The sequence below is a fragment of the Gossypium hirsutum genome, chromosome A08 (genome assembly GCF_007990345.1).
Source record: "Gossypium hirsutum isolate 1008001.06 chromosome A08, Gossypium_hirsutum_v2.1, whole genome shotgun sequence".
Lineage (NCBI taxonomy): Eukaryota > Viridiplantae > Streptophyta > Magnoliopsida > Malvales > Malvaceae > Gossypium > Gossypium hirsutum.
Window position 1 is genome coordinate 105,814,995 of NC_053431.1, and position 24,012 is coordinate 105,839,006.

Sequence of the window (24,012 nt, forward strand, 5' to 3'; positions counted from 1 at the left end):
AAACATGGACAATTTTAGAATGTGTAGAGATTAAGTGCTGGGTAATAAACACTTGTAAGACAACATGCAAGTTATTTAATTGAATCTTTCTCAAGGTCGATTAATCATTAAACTGATGCTATAATTTGGGTCCATGATGTATAAAGTATGGGAAAGAATTAAGGACAACATAAAGCTTGGAAAATAGCCTAAGTCTTGGCCACACGGGCAGAGACACGGCCATGTGACACAGCCGTGTGGAAGACACGGTCTGGCACACGAGCGTGTGGCTTGATCGTGTGGATCAATTGGTTTAACTGACATCATAAACAGAGAGTTACAGTGGCTAAGGACACCGGCGTGTCCCAAGCCACACGGACGTGTGTGACCACACGGCCGAACCCACACGAGCGTGTGGCTCTCCAAAGCAAGAAAATTGGTTAAGTTGCCCAAAGATTTTTAAAGTTCTCGGTTTAGTCCCGAACCACCCCGATGTATGTTTGGAATGATAGAAATATGTGCAAGTGTACACAATCGCAACAAGTAATAAAGTGATGAGTAAATGTCGAGTTATCGTACCCACAGGGATTGTAAAAAGAATTATTTATGAAATTAATTGTAAAACACTTTGATGAGGTAAAAATAATTTGGTTTTAAAAGATGGTGAAAAACTATTTAAAAAACTAAGTAAATAATTAAAAATAACACAAAGGAGTTTTAGTGCACGATTTTAAATAAGATTTAATCAATGTAACATACTTGTGTTGGATTAATTATATTTCAACACTCGGTTGAACTTCCTCTGAGTCTTGAGCATCAACTAGCTCCTTTTCAGCTTCGATAGTGTTGGGCTCTACTGTCTTTCCGCTCCTCAATGTTAACGCTTTACAATGTTCCTCCCCCGGTTTTCTTGGATTCTTCGTATCAATAGGTAAAGCACCTTGTGGTCAGTTCCTGAGTTTAGTAGCAAGCTGGCCCACTTGACTCTCCAAATTCCTTACAGTGGCGTCATTTTTCTCATGTATGCCTTTAATAAATGCTCTAAGTTATGGGATGATTCAGCTTGAGCTGGTTCCTGAGCTTGTTGGGAAAAACTAAGCGGACGAGTCAGTCTAGGTTGAGCGTAGCTGTTACCGGTTCCAGCCCCTTGGTTACTCTAGGAAAAATTCGAGTGGTTTCGCCACAATAAGTTATAGAAATTGGATTGCAGTCCTTTCCTTCCTCGATTTTGGTTCTGGTTACCCATGTAATATACGGATTCGAGGTTCGATGGACATTCTTTGAACAAATGTCCTTCCCCACAATAAACATAGGCTATACTCTCAAATTGGTGAGGTGGTTGGGCTGCAAAACTGTTAAACCCATTAGTGGTAAGATTCTTAAGCATTGAAGAGATTGAAGATGCTTGAGATGCAAGTGAAGTGAGAGCATCCACTTCATGTATTCCAACGACTTGTCTTCTTGACGCAGCTCGGTTGGTTGGCCATTGATAATTGTTACTGGCGATCCTCTCAATGATTTTGTAAGCCTCATTATAAGACTTAGAAAGGAGAGCACCGTTAACAGAAGTGTCCACTACCATCCTCGTGTGAGCATTAAGACCATTATAAAATATCTCAAGTTGGATGCAATGTGGGATTCCATGGTGAGGGCATTTCTGTAATAGTTTTTTGTATGGTTCCCATGCCTCATACAAGGACTCATCATCCATTTTTTGAAAGGCAGTGATCTCGTTCCTCAACTTAGTGTTCTTGCTTGGTGGGAAATACTTCATGATGAATCTTTCAGCTAACTCTTGCCATGTAGAAATTAAGTTTGGTGGCAATGAATTCAACCAGGCTCGAGCTCTGTCCCTTAGTGAGTACGGGAACAACTTCAATCGTAATGCATCTTCGGGAACTTCAGCTAATTTGAAAGAGTCGCTCACCTCTATAAATAGTTTGAGGTGAAGATGAGGATCTTCAGTAGGCATTCCATTGAATTGGCCCACTTTCTGAAGCATCTAGAACATGATGGCATCAGCTCGAATTATTGTGCCTCAATTTTGGGTCTCCTAATGCTAGGATTAAGATCGTTAAATACTGGCACAGCATATTGTCTTAAGGATCTATCCCTATCGTCAGCAATAAGGATAGGATTTTGAGCAAGGTTTGCTCCGTTTCCTTAATTCATATTCTTGAAATTCATTCATTCAGTCCTTCTCTGGTTCGCTTGTCTTCTTCGCTGTCGAAAGGTTCGTTCTATCTTAGGGTCTACAGGAAGTAAGTCAATAATCTGGTCAATACTCATAAACACATGAAATTATCAAAGAAAAATTAATTAAGTTAAAAATTAAATAGAAAAATAAACCAAAATGTAAAACTAACAAATTCACAAATAATAATTTTTTTAAAACTGTCCCCAGAAACAGTACCAAAAACTTGGAATGATAGAAATATGTGCAAGTGTACACAATCGCAACAAGTAATAAAGTGACAAGTAAATGTCAAGTTATTGAACCCACAGGGACTGTAAAAAGAATCATTTATGAAATTAATTGTAAAACACTTTGGTGAGGTAAAAATAATTTGGTTTTAAAAGATGGTCAAAAATTATTTAAAAAACTAAGTAAATAATTAAAAATAAAACAAAGGAGTTCTAATGCATGATTTCAAATAAGATTTAATCAATGTAACATATCCCTATGTCAATTCAACCAACTAAACAGATTCTAGTAAGCAAACATGTTATTGCACATACATACTCATTAACTTGAACTAATCTCTTGCATATCCCTATGTCAATTCAAGCGATTAATTAAATCTAATCAGCATATAAAAGACTATGTGAGGTAACAAGGCATCCCTACCTTGAAACAATTTAATCACATAATCTTGCAAGTTACGCAAGACAATAATATCACCAGATACATTGCTAATTTAACCTTTAGCTACCTTAGAAGAATAAACATACACTAATTAAGTACTGTGTCAATTAATTACAATTGCAATCCGTTTAAATAATTAATTCATTAGCTACCTCACAGTCGTAACGCAAGAATAACTTAGGCATGATTTTACTTAATCAAGCATCTTACCGAGGCCTATAACAGCATAAACACGATTTTAACAATTCAAGCAAGCAGAATATAATCAACCCAACACGAACTTAATTTAAGCTAAATTGATTAAAATAAACATTTCAATAGCATAAATATTCATAAACATGTTCATCAAAACAACAACAAAAATTAAAGAGATAGGGAACAAGAAGCAAATTTGGTGTTTCTCCGTGGCTTGGCTAGTTGCTCCATTCTTCGTTCTTCATTGCCCTCGGCTATCAAGGTGGCTTATGAAAATTTAATTTCTGCTCCAAAATGGCTTATGAGAGCCTCTTTTCTAAGAGAAGAAATTGGCACTTGAACAATAAGGGAAATGAGATGGAAAAATGAGAGAAAAGTGAGAGAGGGAATGAGAGAATGTTGTGGAATGAGGGATGAATGAGGGATGGCTAAGGGATGGTTTGAATGATCAGAAAGGGGTGGCTTTTATGACTGAGTATGGAAGCTAAAAATAGAAAAAAGAATCAGCCTAAGAGACCTCCCTTGGCCGGCCACACACATGGCAAAGTTGAGAGTTTCTACTTTGCTATTTTAGGTTTGGGGCAATTTCATAAAACCACAATTAAAGGAGGGGTTTGAATGCATTTCGAAAGTTCTTCAAGCCCTTTTTGAAATCATATTTAATCAGCTAAAATGCTGATTTGGGTCACATATGGACAGTTCTGGGCTGCCCAATTAGTGGTTGGTTCAGTTCACTCAATATGGTTTGACTAGTGCGGTTCAACTGGACCCTTTCTCCATAATTAATTAAAAATAATTTATTTAACCCAAATTAAATGGAGAATAAATTAAAATTAATTAAATTATGAATTAATATACATTTTGGACCGTCTTAGGCTGAAAATTAATGTGCCTCGAAACTTCAAATTGCTTCTCGGTTTTGTGCTTTCAGCAGTGTCAGCCAAGCCAATTTTAGCCCTTTGCGCGAATCTATCGAAATAGTCAAAATTAATCAAAATTAAGTATAAAATTAACTAAATTCACCATGTTTATATTTTAACACATGTTAATTATTTTATAATATTTAATTATTTTTCGACAAGAATCTAACCGGATTTGTATGAATTTAAGTAAAAATGGGTATGAAAAAGCATATAAATTTTTGTGTTTCCACACCCCCAAACTTAATTTATTACTCGTCCTAAGTAATGCACAAAATTTGAAAAGAATTTCTCGGAAACACCTTTTAAAAATTCCTTTAGAACAACATTTTTCCTAAAATTATGAATTTAGAATACTTATGTTCAAAGACAAGAAATCTGATAGTTATGCTACTTAAATATACATATCGTTCAAATTAAATTCAACAACTTATCATAATAGCAAAATTTAGACTAAACGCTTTTGTAACAAAGACATGTTAACCCTTACCAATTTGATTTTTATTCCTTTATTCAAGACTAAGTTGCAATCACTAAGCTTAACTTATGTCTTCATATGTTGATCGTAGCAATTTCTCTCCACTAATGTAGGTAGCATTAGGACTTTGAATCAATAGGTCTTTATCAAGGTTTTAATGTGGCTAGGCTAAGGGTTGGTGGAAGATGGATAAATTTTGGTTTAAAAACCCTAGACTCAGCGTCAATTGAACCTTCGGAGTTTTTACCTTCGATACACCAACTTGACTTTCATATGCTCTTTTGTACATCTCTTTCAAATACATGTGCTCTTTTTTTTATATAGCTAATAAGAGCACTTACTTTGTGTACTGCAATTCATGAGCAATTGATACTTCTTTTCAACTCCCCCAAACTTATTTTCGAAGCACATTTTGAATATTACTGAGTCTAATGTTTGGGACAATTTTAAGATCATTAAGCGAAAAAGTAATGGCTAATTATTGGAGGGGCTAAAATAAAATTAGGCCATATAGTCTCAAAGTTGGGTTTCAAGGGATAAAACTTTACCATGGTGGGCTTGAAAGGCTGAAACGGTCCAAACAATAGTTGCCTAAATCATTTCCAACGTTCCATGCTTCCTAGGATTTCGCATCAAGAAACTACTAAGTCAATTCTAAAGACTTAAACTTTCATGCATACCTAACTTTCCTAAAGAACTAAAAAATTTATGGTACGAATTTGCATGCTTTATTAAAAAATACATTCATGTCATTATTAAGCTAACATAATAATTTATTGAAATAATAGAACTTTATTCATACTCAAATTAAGCATACTTAACAAAATATATCCTAATCATAATTAAAAGAAAAATTTTATTTTGAGTGGAAATAATTCAAATTTTCGGTCCCCCTATCTTAAAATGAACAATGTCCTTATTATTTAAAGTGAATAGATACTATACACCAGGTAGGATTTTAGAAAAGAGGAGGTGAGTCAATTTGACTGCCTAAGTACCAAGCTCTTTCTAAATCCAATCCTAGACATGTATATATCTATTGCCACACTTTATACTTTGTGACTTGCTCACATTTTATTAGTGACTTTCCTCTCTTGTTTTAATATGCAAAAAAATAAAAGATTCCTAATTAAACTTAATCCTAAAAATAGTCTAAGAACAAAAATAAAGTAAAGTCAAGATCCCCCCTTTATTTATTTGTAGACCTTTTCGAATTTGACTCATCTGTTTCTCTATCACTATCGCCCTTGCATGAATCGCTTCGCTCCTTCTTTGATAATGGAATCCATGGTTCAAATATGAAATCTTGATTCCGCGAACTGGCACTTCTGTCATCTCACTTGAAGTTAAATTTGCATAGAACTCACGAACTAGCTCCTCATCCACACTAGGTCTCTTTTCACAAAACAACTCCCAATTGAAGGTTTCAGCAACTTGACGAATACTTTCCATAAAGTCTCTATAGTTGCTTTCTTTTAATGTAAAGCCTTTCTCTGGATGCATCTGTTGATATTTGAAGATACTTTCGTATCTCACTCTGGCTTCTTCATAGTGGAATTTGTTTTGTGTTTCATCAATTTGAGCAGAAGCACGAGTTCTCTTGCGAGGCATGTTTAACCTTCTTTTTTTGTAAAAATATAAGAACTCTAGAAAATAATAATAAAAATAAAGGAAAAGATGAGAATTTATAAGGAGGGTTGGAGGGTTTGTGGCTTAAGATGGATGAAAGGGTGGTGCCGTTCGGGTGTTTAGGCAGCAGGGCGCAACAGGGAATGGGAGCAGGCAGCAACGTGAGCAGGCTAGGCTGGAGTGGTACGAGTGGTGCACGGCTCCTCGTCGAGCAGACCTGTCGTGGGTGTGCTCGAGAGCTGGCCTTAGGTGTGGGATGAAGGTCTAGGCAGCTGGACAGAAGCAGCACGAGGCAATGAACAGGGCCAGGCGCGCAAGGTAGCACGCGATGGGCAAGTGTGCGCCTAGGAGCAGCTGCTGGAGCATGGACGTGCGGCGGTGCAATGAGGCTAGGTATGCTGGCCGACACTGGGTGCTATTGTGGCTAGGGGCTTCGGCACTTTGGTGTTTTAGTGCTTTGGGTTTTGAGTGTTAGATGAGTGAGAAGATGGGTGGTATTTATAGAGGGAAAAATAGGAATTAGAGTAGAATTCTTAAAACAATTTAATTAACAAAAATTCTAAGTTCTCATCCTAGGCAAAAATAACAACAATTAATAATTAGATATTTGTATATTAAATTTCTAATTGCTAGTTAATTTATTTAATCAAAGATAAAACATGAAAAATTAATCCTAATTCTCAGCTAATTGATAAAGATTAATATAATAGATATAATTATATATTAAAGATTATCTTCCTATTATCATTAAAAACTTATCAAAAATCCTAAAATTGATAATAATTAATATATATTATAACGGATATAATTATATATTAATAATTATCATTTTTTTAAACTAAAAACATTTATTCTAGAAGTCTTTTGAAAATATTTACAAAAAGAGGCATCTAGTTTTTATTATTTACGAAAAGAGCAACTAGATTTTAAAAATGATTCAATTAAGTCCTAGACTTAATGAAAATTTGGAATTGAGTTGCAATTTAAGACTTGGATCAACATTGACCCTTTTATTTGAAAAATAAAAAATTTAAATTTCTCTTTAGAGAATAATTTTTAGGAAAATTATGTCAAAATCAATTCCTAGGAAAGATTGGAGGGGTCACAAGCGGTCTCGCTTAAGTTCTAATCTCCTAAACAGAATTTATTTAAACATACTAATCCCGAAAATATACCCTAATCATTTATTAAAAAGGAAGTTAAGAAAATTTTAAACATCCGATAAAATAAACGAAATTTCATTCCATTCAAACTTATCTCCCCAATAGTGTTTCAGGCGCTGAGTGTTAACTTGAAAATTACCTCCCTTACCTTGGAGCTCGATAACTCCATATGGATAGACGCGATGAATAGTAAATGGACCGGACCAACGTGATTTTAGCTTACCTGGAAAGAACTTTAGTCTGGAATTAAATAAAAAAACTCGCTGACCTGCTTCAAATTCTCGAACTCGAATGTGCTTGTCATGCCATTTCTTAAGTCTCTCATTGAGTAATTTGGAATTTTCGTAGGAGAATAGCCGAAGTTCCTCTAGCTCATTGAGTTGGAGCATCCGTTTCTCTTTAGCAAGCTTAGGATCCAAGTTGAGTTGTCGAAGAGCCCAGTAAGCCTTGTGCTCTAACTCTAAGGGTAGATGACATGCTTTTACAAAGACCAACCTGTAGGGTGACATCCTTAAAGGCGTCTTGTATGCTATTCTGTAAGCCCATAAAGCATCATCCAGCCTTTTGGACCAATCTTGTCTGTTTGGGCAAACTACATTCTCAAGTATGCCTTTGATTTCCTTATTTGCCAGTTCAGCTTGCCCATTCGTCTGTGGATGGTAAGCTGTTGCAACCTTGTGTTTCACTCTGTGCTTGTCTAATAACCATTTTAACCACTTGTTCATGAAGTGGGACCATTCATCACTAATGATAGCTCTTGGGGTTCCAAACCTTATGAACATGTGTCTTTGCAAGAACTTAATTACAACCCTAGAACCGTTTGTCGGATAAGCTTCAGCCTCGACCCACTTGGACACATAGTCTACTGCTACCAATATATACTTGTGACCAAAAGATGGAGGGAAAGGACCAAGAAAGTCAATACCCCATACATCGAACAATTCTACTTCAATGATGTTTGTTCGAGGCATCTCATTTCTGTTGGTGACATTTTCGACCCTTTGACATCGGTCACAGCTTTTTACGTACGCATATGCATCCTTGAATAGTGTTGGCCAAAAGAATCCGGCTTGTAATACTTTGCCCGCTGAACGAGTACCTCCGAAGTGTCCCCCACTTGGAGTTGAGTGACAATGGTATAAAATCTTTTGTACTTCATCTTCTGCCACACATCTCCTGATCATCTGATCAGCATACCTTTTAAACAAATATGGCTCTTCCCAGAAATAGTACTTCACATCGTGAAGAAACTTTCTCCTTTGTTGATAAGTCTTATCAATTGGCATCAAACCACAAGATAAATAGTTAGCAATATCAGCAAACCAAGGGGTACTATGGACGTGACTTACCTTTAGTATGTGTTCATCTGGAAACGTTTTTTGAATTGGTATGATAGGAGAATTCCCTTCTTGTGGCTCCAAACTGGACAAGTGATCTGCTACTTGGTTTTCTACTCTTTTCCAATCTTGAATTTCTAGATCGAACTCTTGAAGTAGAAGCACCCATCGGATCAGTCTCGGCTTAGCATCTTTCTTGGCAAATAAGTACTTAATTGCCGAGTGGTCCGTATAAACAGTTACTTTGGTACCTACAAGATAAGATTGAAACTTGTCAAAAGCAAATACAATAGCAAGTAACTCTTTTTCTGTTATTGTATAGTTCAGTTGAGCTCCTGTAAAAGTCCGGCTTTCATAGTAAATGGGATGGAAAACTTTGTTCCTTCATTGGCCCATGACAGCTCCTATCGCGAAGTCGCTTGCATCACACATTAATTCAAATGGCAATTCCCAGTCTAGTGTGACGATTATGGGTGCCGTAACTAACCGACTCTTTAAATCTTTGAACGCCTTTAAGCATTCCTCATCAAATATGAACGTTGTGTCCTCTAATAATTTGCATAAGGGTTTAATAGTTTTGGAGAAGTCCTTGATAAATCTTCGATAGAAACCGGTGTGGCCCAAAAAGCTTCTAACACCATTTACAGATGTTGGAGGTGGAAGCTTCTCAATAACATCTTCCTTTGCTTTGTCTACCTCGATTCTATGTCTCGTTATTCGATGCCCTAGAACAATTCCTTCTCGTACCATGAAACGGCATTTCTCCCAGTTAATTACGAGGTTTGTTTCTTCGCATCGTCTTAGTACCTTAGCTAGATTGGCTAAGCAATCATCGTAAGTATCTCCGAATACTGAAAAGTCATCCACAAAAACTTCCAAGTAATTTTCAACCATGTCAATAAAAATAGACATCATACATCTTTGAAATGTAGCAGGTGCATTACATAAACCAAATGGCATGCATCGAAATGCAAATGTACCGTACGTGCAGGTGACTTCTGGTGCTACTGTAATTTGATTATACCCCGAGTATCCATCGAGAAAACAGTAATAGTCTCACCTCGCGAGTCTATCTAGAATCTGGTCCAAGAACGGGAAAGGAAAGTGATCTTTCTTAGTTGCCTTGTTCAGCCTCTGGAAATTGATGCAAATCCTCCATCTCGTAACTGTTCTAGTTGGTATCAACTCGTTATTCTCATTCTCTACAACTATGATACCTCTCTTCTTTGGCACGCACTGGACCGGTCTTACCCACGAACTATCTAAGATGGGATAAATGATACCCGCATCTAACCATTTGATAATCTCCTTTTTCACCACGTCCTTTATGATGGGGTTCAGTCTTCATTGTCCATCAATCGTCCCTTTTTCGCCATCTTTTAGGATAATCTTGTGGCATGTATACAGATGGACTAATACCACAGATATCGACTATGGTCCATCCGATAGCCTTCTTGAATTGTTTCAACATTGAGATGAGTTTCTCTTCTTGCTTAGTAGTTAATTCTGCTGAAACAATCACAGGCAGAGTAGAAGCGTTACCTAAATAAACGTATTTTAAATGTAAAGGTAATACGTTGAGTTCTAATTTAGGTGGTTCTTCGATTGACGCTTTTGGTCGGGCATACTCCCTCTTCTCTAACTCAAAAGGTTCAAAACGGGATTGCGGATTAAATCCCCTTTGATTAGCTTCTAACAAAGCTAAGTATTCATCATCCTCTTCATCGTTTGGAAGATCTGATGTCAAAATTTATTCCAACGGATCCTCAACATAGTTGAGATCCTTTTCCACTATTAAATCCTCTAAATTAGATACTGCAGAACAATCATCAATTGTGCTAGGAAATCACATAGACTTAATGATAAACCGTAATTTATACATATTTTTATCCCATGCTTAGCCTATTTATGAATGGTTTCTCCTTAGATTTGGTGAATTCGATGCTCCTAATCCTTTAATTTCATGTTTTATACTTAGAAGAGCATAGAAGAGTAAAAAAAGCGAGAAACCGGTCGAAAATGGAGAAAATAGACCCACGGGCGTGTCAAATGAATAAATCGTTTGATTCAGAGTCCAATAACAAGTGAAGTCTAGGTGGATTTTTCCTTAGGTATTGTCTTAATCAATTGAATTTTCCCAAAAGTATTTTCCCAAATTTTCTTTCTGTGCATTCTTAGTTAATAATTAGTTTAGATAACCAAACCTCTTAATTTTTAGGCTAGATAATAAAAAAGAAGTAAATACTAGTACTCGTAGTTCCTTTGGGTTCGACAATCTGGTCTTGCTAAACTATACTACTGTTCGATAGGTACATTTGCCTTAATCGTGATAATAAGTTAGTCTCAAGAACGATTCTTTTATAAATCTTTAAAACCTATCATGAATATCACATACCAAGTTTTTGGCACCGTTGCTAGGGAACTAGGATATTAGGAACACTCAATTTTTATTACTTTAGACATTTTACTTTTATTGCAATTTAAATTTTTATTTTCTTTTCTAATTCTACATTTATTTTCTTCTGATAGGTTTTTCTAGTTTATGACCAGAAGAAACCCATCAGGACCATTACTGTTTGATAGTGAGCTCGATCCTACAGTTCACAGAAACCAAAGAGAAATAAGGCGAAGCTTACGATACGTAGAGGAAAAGCAAGAGGGCGATACTTCAACCACAACCGAGGAGATGACTGAAAACCAAGAAAATCTGCTATCTCTTGCGATTGCTGTTAATTAGAATCTTGCTCTGCGTACTATGTATGATTATGCTAAACCTTCTTTAACAAGAACTAAATCGAGCATAGTTAGACCTACCGTAGCTACAAATACTTTTGAACTGAAACCTAACACAATTCAAATGATACAACAATTTGTTCAGTTTGATGGTTTGCAGGACGATGATCCCAACGCTCACTTGGAAAATTTCTTAGAGTTTTGTGACACTTTTAAAATCAATGGCATTTCTGATGACGCCATTCGCCTTCAGTTGTTTCCCTTTTCATTGAGGAATGCGGCTAAACAGTGGTTTTACTCACAGCCACAAGGATCAATCACTACTTGGGAAGAAATGAACGAAAAGTTTTTATTAAAATATTTTCCGCCGGCTAAAACGGCTAAATTATGTAATGATATCTCTTCTTTTGTGCAGATAGATTTAGAAACACTCTACTATGCATGGGAGAGATACAAGGACCTTTTGAGAAGATGCCCTTACCATGGGTTACCACTATGGTTACAGGTTCAAACCTTTCATAATGGTTAGAATCCTTCAACTCGGCAGATGGTTGACGTAGCTGCTGGCGGAACCATCAATAATAAGACATCTGAAAATGTTTATGAATTTATAGAGGAGATGTCACTGAATAACTATTAGTGGCAAGTCATGAGGACAAAGCCAAAGAAAATAGCCAGCATTTATAACATCGATTCAGTCACCATGCTCTCTAATCAGGTAGAACTCTTGAATAAGAAAATTGATGGTTTTCTTAGTTCTTCACAGGTTCACCCTGTAATGCAGTGCGAAGCAAGTGAAGGTGGATCAAGAAGTTCAGAATATCCACCTTATGGCCATAACATGGAGAACGAGCAGTTAAATTACATGGGTAACAATCTTCGATCTCAAAACAATCCTTATAGCAATACTTACAATACAGGTTGGAGGAACCACCCAAATTTTTCATGGGAAGGCCAAGGGAATCAGAGACCACCACCTCCAAGCTTCCAACAACCACCCTACCAACAAGAGAAAAAGCCGATCCTTAAAGAGATGCTAACAAAATTCATCTTAGTGTCAGAAACTCATTTTTAGAATACCGAGACAACACTTAAAAATCAACAAGCTTCGATCCAAGGGCTTGAAACTCAGATAAGTCAGTTCACTAAACTGATATCTGAAAGACCACTAGGAAGCCTGCCAAGCAACATTAAATCTAACCCAAGGGTGCAACTCAACGCGATTTCCATTCAAGATGAGGAAGGGTTAGTTGCAAAACCAAGGCTAGAAACGGTGGTAAGCAAAGGTAAGAATGAGGTAGGCCAAAATGACCCAAAGCCGATGAGTACAAAATTTAAACCTCATGTGCCATACCCCAATGCGATAAGGAAAGACCGATCAGACGAACAATTTGGTAAATTTTTTAAACTTTTAAAGAAACTACATATTAACTAACTGTTTATTAAAGCCCTTTCGCAGATGCCAAACACAGTCAAGTTTTTAAAGGAGCTTTTAACAAATAAACGAAAGTTGGATGAGGCGTTGCATGTGGAGTTGAATGCAGTTTGTTCAGCCATATTACAGAATAAGCAGCCCAACAAATTGAAGGATCCAGGGAGTTTTACGATTCCTTGTTTAATTGGTAGTTTAGATGTTTATCATGCATTGGCTGACTTAGGGGCAAGCAATAATGTTATGCCTTATAAAATGTTTAAACAGCTAGGTCTTGGGAAACCCAAACAAACTAGGATGAGCATTCAATTGGATGATAAAACTATTAGATTTCCTAGGGGTATCATTGAAGATGTTCTTGTTAAGATCGATAAATTTATATACCCAGTAGACTTTGTTGTTCTAGACATGGAAGAGGATAGTAACGCACCTTTAATTTTAGGACGACCCTTTTTAGCGATTGCTAGAACCATTATTGATGTTGGTATAGGTGAACTCACACTTCGTGTAGGAGATGAAATAATCACCCTTTAAGCTCGTAATTCGAGTAACACATCAAAAATTGAAGGTGGTTGTATAAATCATTCTACTAGTACTGGTCATGTGGTGACACCCTTTATGTAGGAAATAGTTTCGAAGAATACATATGAGCCGTGTTCAAACAACAACAAAGGACCTATCTATGAAGAACAAATGTTACAAATCGAGGAGCTAGATGAATGGCGGACACAGAAACCGAGAACACCCGGTAAATCGAAACCAAGCCAGGACAAGCTCAATACCTCACCAAATTAACTTAAGGTGGGAGACAAAGTACTACTAGATGCAGCAGATCCTCGCATTGCCACTCTTGAACCTAATGAAGAAATTCCTCTTACGGTACTTAGTATTTTCCCATATGGTACAACCGAGGTAATTCATCCCAAATTCGACACATTTAAGGTAAACAATACCCGTATTAAGCCTTATATGGATAAAGTTGATAGCAGGGATGAGGAGTGTAAACTCCTCTCACCAAATTGACCATGGAGAAGAGAGGTAAGTCGAGATAAGCACTTCTCGGGAGGCAACTCGAGTATTAACAGTGTTAATTTCTTTAAAATTTTAGTTTTTTACATCTAACATACTAAATGAATCATGGAACACAAAATTTCAAAAGACTACATTGCCAGGCACAAGGGTGTACATTAGGCCGTGTGAAAACAGGGCAAGATTTTTTCCTTAATGATAAACCGTAAATTATACATATTTTTACCCCATGTTTAATTCATTTTATGGATGATTTCTCATTAGAATTGGTGAATTCGATGCTCCTAATGCTTTAATTTCATGTTTTATCCTTAGATGAGCATAGGAGAGCGAAAGAAGTGAGAAATGGGCCAAAAACAGAGAAAATGGGCCAAGGTACGAAATCAACACGGTCTGGACCTCCTCACACGGGCAGACCACACAGCCGTGTCAATTTGGCAAGCTCGAACACGGCCTGAAGTAATCGAACACGGGCATGTGCCACGAGCGTGTCCCTGCCGAGCCCAAGTTGAGTCCAATTCGGAAAAGTCCAATTTTGAGGGCCTTTAGGCATTCTAAATCCTATAAATACACCCTAAAGGAGGAAGAAAGGGAGACATAGAAGAGGGAGTAAGGAATTGCTCCAAGGAAGCCGATTGATTCATCTCAGAAGCCGGATTCATCATCAAGACTGAAAATCACTCCTCAATTTCCCTTCAGGAGTTTTGGGTTTTCTTTATGTTTTGTATTCTTTATTTTTATGAGATCTTTTCTTATTTAGTTATGAACTAAATACCTAAGGGGAATGAAACCTAAGATGAATCTTGTTATTATTTTCTAAATTGTATGATAAATATTTAACTTGTTCTTAATTATGTGCTCTTAATTCTTGTTTTGATATCCCAGGATACTGATTCAAGATAAGCTCTTATTTAGAGGAGGAATAGACCCTGGCTAAGAGTATATTTATCATAATTAAGCGGAGTTGATTGTGCGTCTAGACATAGGGTGACAAGATTTTTCCGGGTTAGGGTGAAACCTAATAAGGGGATCCATAGAGTATTAATTAGAGAAAAGTCTCGGTTATTCAATCTAGGGATTAGATGTTGTTAGTCTTGAATACGGATAATAACATAACTTAGAGAGCTCTACGGAACAAGTTGAATGAATAAATCATCCGATTAGGAGCCAGAATAACAAGTAAAGTCTAGGTGGATTTTTCCTTAGGTATTGTCTTAAGTCAATCGATTTTTCCCAAAAGCAATTCCCCAATTCTTCTCTCTGTGAGTTTTTAGTCTAGGTAATTAGTTAATAACCCCATTATTCTTAGGCTAGATAACAAAAAGACAGTCATTACTAGTACTTTTAGTTCCTTTGGGTTCGACAATCTGGTCTTGCTAGAACTATACTACTGTTCGATAGGTACACTTGCCTACATCGCGATAATAGTTAGTTCAAGAACGAGTAATTATAAATATTTAAAACCTATCACGAAATAACCCGATCAAGTTTTTGGCGCCGTTGTCGGGGAACTGGAATATTAGGAATGCTCAATTTTTATTACTTTAGCCATTTATTTTTCTTGCAATTTAATTTAATTTAATTTTATTATTATTACTAATTAATTTACTTTTTCTTTCTCTTGGCAGGTTTTTATATTTTGTGACTAGAAGAAACCCGTCGGGACCATTACTTTTTGACGAAGAAATCGATCGTACAGTTCGTAGAAATCAAAGAGAAATAAGGCGAAACTTAAGATACATAGAGAACGAGGAAGAAGACGATACTCAACCCCAATCAAAGAGATGGTTGAAAACCAAGGCAATCAGCTACCTTCTACAATTGCGGCTAATCAAAATCCTGCTCCACGCACTATGTATGATTATGCTAAACCCTCTATAACAGGAACTGAATCTAGCATGGTTAGACTTGCTGTAGTTACAAATACTTTTGAATTAAAACCTAACACTATTTAAATGATACAACAATTTGTTCAGTTTGATGGTTTGAAGGATGAGGATCCCAACGCTCATTTAGCCAACTTATTAGAACTATGCGATACATTTAAAATTAATGGCGTTTTTGATGATGTCATTCGCCTTCGGTTATTCCCTTTTTCATTGAGGAACAAAGCTAAACAGTGGTTGAACTCATTACTACGAGGGTCAATTACTACTTGGGAATAAATGACCAAAAAATTTTTACTAAAATATTTTTCGCCTGCTAAAATGTCTAAATTACGTAATGATATCTCTTCTTTTGTGCAGATGGGTTTAGAAACACTCTACGATGCATGGGAGAGATATAATGACCTTCTGAGAAGGTGCCCTCACCATGGGTTACCGCTTTGGCTCCTAGCACAAACATTCCACAATGGTCTGAATCCTTCGACTCAGCAAATGGTTGACGCAGTTGCTGGCGGAACCATCAATAATAAAACACCGGAAGATGCCTATGAGTTTATAGAAGACATGTCACTGAATAACTATCAGTGGCAAGTCATGAGGATAAAGCCAACGAAAACAGCCAGCGTTTATAATGTCGATTCGGTCACCATGCTCTCTAATCAGGTGGAACTCTTAAATAAAAAGATTGATGGTTTTCTTAATTCTTTATAGGTTCACCCAATAATGCAGTGTGAAGCAAGTAGCGGTGGAACAAACCATTCGGAATACCAACTTTATGGCCACAACATGGATAACAAGCAATTAAATTACATGGGAAATAATCCTCGACCTCAAAACAATCCATACAGTAACACTTATAATGCAGGTTAGAAGAACCACCCTAATTTCTCGTGGGGCGGTCAAGGAAATCAAAGACCACAACATCCTCCGAGCTACCAACAACCACCCCACCAACAGGAAAAGAAGCCAAATCTTGAAGAGTTGCTCTCAAAGTTCATATCAGTGTTAGAAACCCATTTTCAAAACACCAAGACAACACTTAAGAATCAACAAGCGTCGATCCAAGGGCTCGAGACTCAGATAGGCCAGCATTCCAAACTAATCTCCAAATGACCATAAGGTAGTTTGCCAAGTAATACCGAACCTAACCCAAGGGAATAGCTCAACGCAATTAATATTCAAGATGACGAAGGAGTCATTGAGCCTGAACCAGAACCGAGGCACGAAACTGTGGTAAGCAAGGGTCAAGGTGAGGTAGATTATAATAAAAACAAACCAGTGCTTGTCGAATATAAACCTCATGTGCCATACCCCAACGCGACAAGGAAAGACCGCTCAGATGAACAATTTGGTAAATTCCTTAAACTCTTGAAAAAATTACATATTAACTTACTATTTATTGAAGCTCTATCACAGATGACAAACGCAATGAAATTTTTAAAAGAGCTTTTAGCAAATAAGCGAAACTTGGATGAGGCGTCGCATGTGGAGCTGAACGCAGTTTGCTCAGCCATTCTCCAAAATAAACTACCCAACAAACTAAAAGACCCACGGAGCTTTACTATTCCTTGTTTAATTGGTAGTTTAGATGTTAATCATGCATTAGCTGATCTAGGGGCTAGTATCAACGTCATACCTTACAAAATGTTTAAGCAACTAGGTCTCGGGAAACCCAAACAAACTAGGATAAGCATTCAACTAGCAGATAAAACTATAAGATTCCCTAGAGGTATTATTGAAGATGTGCTAGTTAAGATCGATAAATTTATATTTCCCATTAATTTTATTGTTCTAGACATAGAAGAGGATAGCAACACTCCCTTAATTTTAGGAAGGCCCTTTTTAGCAACTGCTAAAACCATCATTGATATTGGCACAGGTGAATTTACACTCTGAGTGGGAGACGAAACAATCACCCTTCAAGCTCGCAATTCTGGCAACACATCAGGAATTGAAGGTGATCATTTAAATCATTATACTAAAACTAACCACATGATACAACCCACTTTGCAAGAGATAAGATTGAAAGAAGTACACGAGTCATTCTCAAGTAAAGGACCTGTTTATGAAGATCGAAGACTACATATCTAGGAACTAGATGAATGGAGGACGCACAAACTAAGAACCCCCAACAAACCGAAACTACACCAAAACAAGCTCGATACATCTCAAAATCAACTTAAGGTTGGTGATAATGTCTTATTAGATGCCCCAGATCCTCACATTTTCATTACCACACCGAATGAGGAAATCCCTCTTACGGTACTCAGTATTTTTCCATTCGGTATGGTGAAGGTGAGTCATCCCAAGTTCGGCACTTTTAAGGTAAACAACACCAGATTAAAACCTTATTTTGATGAGATTGATAGCAGGAATGAGGAGAATAAACTCCTCAAACCACCATGATTATTCAACGGGAGGCAACCCGAGCACTAACAATAGTAATTTCTTTCAATTTTGGTATTTAACTCTTAACTTACTAATAGAAATATTTAATACAGGTGTTTCCGCAGCGACACGGCCAAGCACATGGCTATGCATAAGGCCGTGTGAAAATAGGGCAAAAGATTTCCCCAACACGGGCTATAATTAAACACCACGACCATGCGATATAGTCGTGGTCAAGCCTACCAAAACAACATGGGCGTGCGACATGCCTGTGTGGAAGACCCGTGGTTGAAACTGAGAAACTAGCACAAGCGTGAGACACGCCCGTGTCTAACACCCGTGGTCAAACCTGTTAAATTAACACGGGCATGAGGCTTGCACACACGAGCGTGGGAGAAGCAAACGAAGCTAGACACAGTCGTGCGACACGACCGTGTGAACCCACACGCCCAAGGAACACGGACGTGTACTAAATGCTAAACGCGCCCAAATTTGAAATTCGCGAATCACACAGGCTGAAATTGGGGGACACAGGCGTGTGACATGGCCGTGTGCCCCAAAATCTATAAATACTCTACACTATTCATTTTGTTCTCCATTCAAAAACCCTAACCCTAGCCACTGCAACTCCACATGGCCCTCCTGCCACGCCCGTGCACCGCCTTCAACTTCGTTTTTAATGCTCAATCTCTCTCCCTTAGCATTTGTTTACTCCTTTCACTTCTATTTTACTTATCACTAATGCTTATTATTAACATAATCTTCATTACTTTTGAACTATTTTTCATTTTGCTCATTATTTTATCCTTTAGTTTGCATTCTTAGGTTAGTTATTATATAATGCATGTTAAAATCAAGTGATTAGGAAAACTTCATACCCATAACTTTACCATGCCCATCCTCATGACATTTCCATGCCAATGTCTCTCATGTAATTTGCATTTTTCAATTATTTATCATACATTTCATGTTGTTAGGAAAGCTTCATTCTTTTTTCTTACACATGCGATTACTACATACAATGATAAAGTCACGAAATTACTATATTAGTTATGTTTGGTTGTGGTTGAAATTCGACTTTTTAATTGAAAATTGTATTCCTTCTACTTTGACCACTCATCAAGATGACTTGATGATTCTGATCGCAGGTACCATGTCGTCTTCAAGAGGAGAGAAAACTGCCGTACCAGCCTCGAAGAAGAGGAAGGGAACGTCTTCTTCCGCGGGACCAACAGTGGAAATTCGTCACCCTCTCCTGCAGTTCCCCCGAGGGCCCTAGGAAGAACTGTTCCAAATACTTCGGGCCCAACCCTTAATTGCGGACCTCTGCATTGACTAGGCTACCATAGAACAAGTTCAGATGGCTGACGAGATTCAGGCTCTCCTAACCATCGACCCTTGGGAGCTGTTCTTCGGGATTATCGAGCCGACATACCTCGAGCTCACAATGGAACTCTGCTCAATGTTCCACCTTCAGATCGTAATGACAAGGTACGATGATCCCAGCACGATCCAGTTTCGCTTAGGTGGGTTAATCCGCCAGCTAAGCATCCCAGAGTTTGGTGCTGCACTAGGCCTATGTACGGAGGAGTTTAGAGAGAAGAATGAACTACATGCTCTTAGTGTTCACATACATTTCTCTCCCTCGAAGTGCAGGCACACCTTGGCCCCTAACACGGCCTCGTACAATCCTAACCGCTCCAAGGCATCAATTCTCCCACCATCCCTGAGGTACTTACAGGCTATTTTAGCTCACACGATTACAGGGAGGCGAGAGAGCACTAGTGTCGTCAACACCCACGACGTCTACTTCTTATGGTGCATGTCGGAAGGGCACGTCATCGACCTTGCCTATTTCATCACCCTTGCGATTCAGCACCAAACGGAGCGGCATCGGAAGAGGGTCTCTCCATTGGCCCCTATGTGACTAGGCTGGTGCGACACTTCGGGCTCCACCATACCGCAGCCCAAGAATCATCCCTCACCCTCATCGGCCAGATGTCTCCACAAGGCATCTCAAGCATGCTTAGTATGAGGATGATCGAGAGGCGCCGAGGAACCTACCCTCCCCAATATTGTCTCTCCCAATCTACCAAGGAGGAGGCCTACGAGGATATTCCTGATGATGTCCCCCCACAGCACGATGACCCACCGACTCAGCCACCACCATCCTCTTGTCCAGTTCATGCGGCGGCTTCATATGCTGACATCTCTGAGCGCCTCACCCGATTCGAGCAGCAGTGTTTTCAACGATTTGACAACATTGATGCTACTCTACAGCAGATTTCTCAGCACCTCCACATCTCATCGCCAGTCCCACCTTGCGAACCATCCAGCGATGAAGATGTTTAGAAATATTTATTTCTTATTTTATGTTTTTAATTTTTATTGAAACTACTTTTTATTTTTATTAGATTTTAGAAATTTTATTTTTAATTATTAAATTCAGTTATTTCTTTTCGAGTAATTATTCTTCCTAATATCCCCTAAAATGTTCCTGATTTTATCACAGTTATATAGAGCACTTAAGCTTATCATCACATAGGAACTAAAACTCCACCGGGAAAGGTTCTCCACGACTGCAATGTCCTACTCAACCACGACCATAGCTACCACTATATATAATATTCTATAGGTGCAGGACTTATGGACTAATGAACCTCTACGACTGCCGGAGTATCCTCCTCCACTCTCGAACCGATTGCTCTCCAAAACTCTAGTTCGAAGAATTCATCATACAGGAAGTTTCACTTCTCTCCCTATCTTATTTTTATTTTATAATACCTATCTTTGTACATTGAGGGCAATGTACATCTTAAGTGTGGGGGGAGGTATTTATTTCATTATCAAAAAAATCCCTGAATAATCACATTGTTCTCTTGAAAAGCTCTCATATCATATTTAGGATAAATTTTAATTGATTTATGATTTTGATTGATATATCTTGAATTAAAACATAGGGATTTATGCATTGATTATTTAAACTTTAAGACATTAGAGAATCAAGCATGATAAGTTGATTTTTAAGAATTTAAAATTATAGGTTGTTTTCCCCAAGTCTAGGTATTACTTTGAGTTGGAATTCATTAGTCTAAACATCAAAAAGCCATAATTTTTGTGAGATTTTTGAGCCTTTTGAGCATCTATTAATCCTTTCATGCTCACTTTTATTATTGCTTTGAGTGCGTCAGTATTGAACTATTATTCTAGTACTTGCTTGATTATGCATGTCGAGACCACAACATTTGATTTGATATATCAAAATGATTAAGGCACTTAGGATTAACCCACTCATGCCATGAAAAGCCTACCTTTACAATTAACCCCTAGTAAACCCCCCTTGAGCCTGACAAGCCATTCTTGTATTACTCTTAATATTAACCTATTAACCTATTATTGTTGAAATCCTCTAATTTAATCTCTATTTTTTTTTGTCGAGATTTGAGTTGAGGAAATTGCTTAGCTATGTCTTGTTTGTAATAAGTTAGTTTATGAATATTTAACTTGTTCTTAAAAAAAACAAAAAAACTATGTATATATATTAGTAATTCCATATTCTGAGAAGAAGCTCTGTTGTACGCAAGTGAATATTAATTCTTTTTCCAGTTAGGCAATTTTTCAATTCAATCTCAATTCTAACCCTTTCTTTCAGCTTGTGACCACACCCCCTAACCAAGCCTCAATACAACCCTTTAAAGACCTTTTGATTGATGTATCATCTTAAATTATAGTGGTGGAGATTTGATTTTCATGCAAGCCTATGGTAATGACTTTTCATTATTGACTATTGAGTGCTTCATTTATTGTCCTTAAACACCTCGAATGATTTGAGTGAATCTTTAGTGAGGATGTGAAACTCTGTGATATTCTGAATCAAAGGTAATTACTTAGATGCGGAGAGACACCTATGTTTACATGATTAAATACTCGACTAAGAATGTTTGAAACTTTTATGTTCTTTTAGTTGAATTCTCAATGTATGATTACCTTTGGATTATTTTGAGATATTGTCAATAAGAATTATAAGTTGAGGAGAATTTATTTTGATTATAAGTTGAGGATTTTGCTTGAGGACAAGCAAATGCTTAAGTGTGGGGGTATTTGATAAATCGTAAATTATACATATTTTTACCCCATGTTTAATGCATTTTATGGATGGTTTCTCATTAGAATTGGTGAATTCGAAGCTCCTAATACTTTAATTTCATGTTTTATACTTAGGAGAGCATAGGAGAGCGAAAGGAACGAGAAACGGGCCAAAAAATGAGAAAATGGGCCAAGGTACGAAATCAACACGGCTTGGACCTCCTCACACGGGTAGACTACACGGTCGTGTCAATTTGGCATGCTCGAACACGGCCTGAAGTAATCAAACACGAGCGTGTGCCACGGGCGTGTCCCTATCGAGCCCAAGTTGAGTCCAATTCAGAAAAGGCCAATTTTGAGGGGTTTTAGGCATTCCAAAGCCTATAAATACACCCTAAAGGAGGAAGAAAGGGAGACACAGAAGAGGGAGTAAGGAATTACTCCAAGGAAGCCGATTGATTCATCTCAGAAGCCGGATTCATCATCAAGACTGAAGATCACTCCTCAGTTCCCCTTCAGGAGTTTTGGGTTTTCTTTATGTTTTGTATTCTTTACTTTTCTGAGATGTTTTCTTATTTAGTTATGAACTAAATCCCCTAAATACCTAAGGGGAATGAAACCTAAGACGAATCTTGTTATTATTTTCTGAATTGTATGATAATTATTTAACTTGTTCTTAATTATGTGTTCTTAATTCTTGTTTTGATATCCCAGGATACTTATTTAAGATAAGCTCTCATTTAGAGGAGGAATAGACCTTGGCTAAGAGTACATTTATCATAATTAAGCGGAGCTGATTACGCACCTAGACATAGGGTGACAAGATTTTTTCGGATTAGGGTGAAACCTAATAAGGGGATCCATAGATCGAGTTAATGCAACCCTAGAGTGTTAATTAGAGAAACGTCTTGGTTATTCAATCTAAGGAATAGATGTTATTAGTCTTGAGTAAAGATAATAACATAACTTAAGGATCTCTACAGAACAAGTTGAATGAATAAATCGTCCGATTCAGAGCCAGAATAACAAGTAAAGTCTAGGTGGATTTTTCCTTAGATATTGTCTTAAGTCAAACGATTTTTCCCAAAAGCAATTCCCCAATTCTTCTCTCTGTGAGTTCTTAGTTTAGGTAATTAGTTAATAACCCCATTATTCTTAGGCTAGATAACAAAAAGACAGTCATTACTAGTACTTTTAGTTCCTTTGGGTTTGACAATCTGGTCTTGCTAAAACTATCTACTATTCGATAGGTACACTTGCCTACGTCGCGATAATAGTTAGTTCAAGAACGAGTAATTATAAATATTTAAAACCTATCACGAAATAACGAGATCACCTAAAACGTGATGTGATAATTTGCCACGGCCGTGCGACATGGCTGTGGGCAAAACTGCCAAACAAACACAGGCGTGAGACACGCCCGTGCCTCGAAACCGTGGTTGAAATTGAGAATGTAACACGGACGTGCGACAAGCCCGTGCCATCCACCCGTGGTCAAAACTGTCAAAACGAACAAGGGCATGGACCTATGTACACGAGCGTGGGAGAAGCGAACAAAGTAAGACACGACTGTGAAACACGGCCGTGTGCACCCACACGCCCAAAGAACACGGGCATGGGCCAAATGTCAGACACGTCCAAATTCAAAATTCGCAAAACACACGGGCAAAAATTAGGCCACATAGGTGTGTCCCACTGCCGTGTGCCCCAAAATCAATATAAACCCCTCACTATTCATCATCTCCCTCCCCAAAAAACCCTAACCCTAGCCACTGCAACTTCACACGCCCTACCCCCTACGCTCGTGCGTAGCGTACAACACCGATTCCGACGCCCCAAGCTTCTTCTTTCTGCGTTTTTTTGCTCTTTTCTCTCTATTTTCTTTCAATAT

At 37.7% G+C, this 24,012-nt stretch overlaps 3 non-coding genes across 3 annotated transcripts; 1 reads left to right on the forward strand and 2 right to left on the reverse strand.

The window, feature by feature from the left end:
- Nucleotides 1–1,616: 1,616 nt before the first annotated feature.
- On the forward strand, nt 1,617–1,723 carry LOC121205860 (small nucleolar RNA R71). The gene has a single exon (XR_005900933.1). It is a non-coding gene; the product is annotated as a small nucleolar RNA R71 (small nucleolar RNA).
- A 9,959-nt stretch (nt 1,724–11,682) lies between these two features.
- On the reverse strand, nt 11,683–11,789 carry LOC121205313 (small nucleolar RNA R71). The gene has a single exon (XR_005900397.1). It is a non-coding gene; the product is annotated as a small nucleolar RNA R71 (small nucleolar RNA).
- Nucleotides 11,790–15,974: 4,185 nt separating this feature from the next.
- LOC121205227 (small nucleolar RNA R71) lies at nt 15,975–16,081 on the reverse strand. The gene has a single exon (XR_005900312.1). It is a non-coding gene; the product is annotated as a small nucleolar RNA R71 (small nucleolar RNA).
- Nucleotides 16,082–24,012: the final 7,931 nt, after the last annotated feature.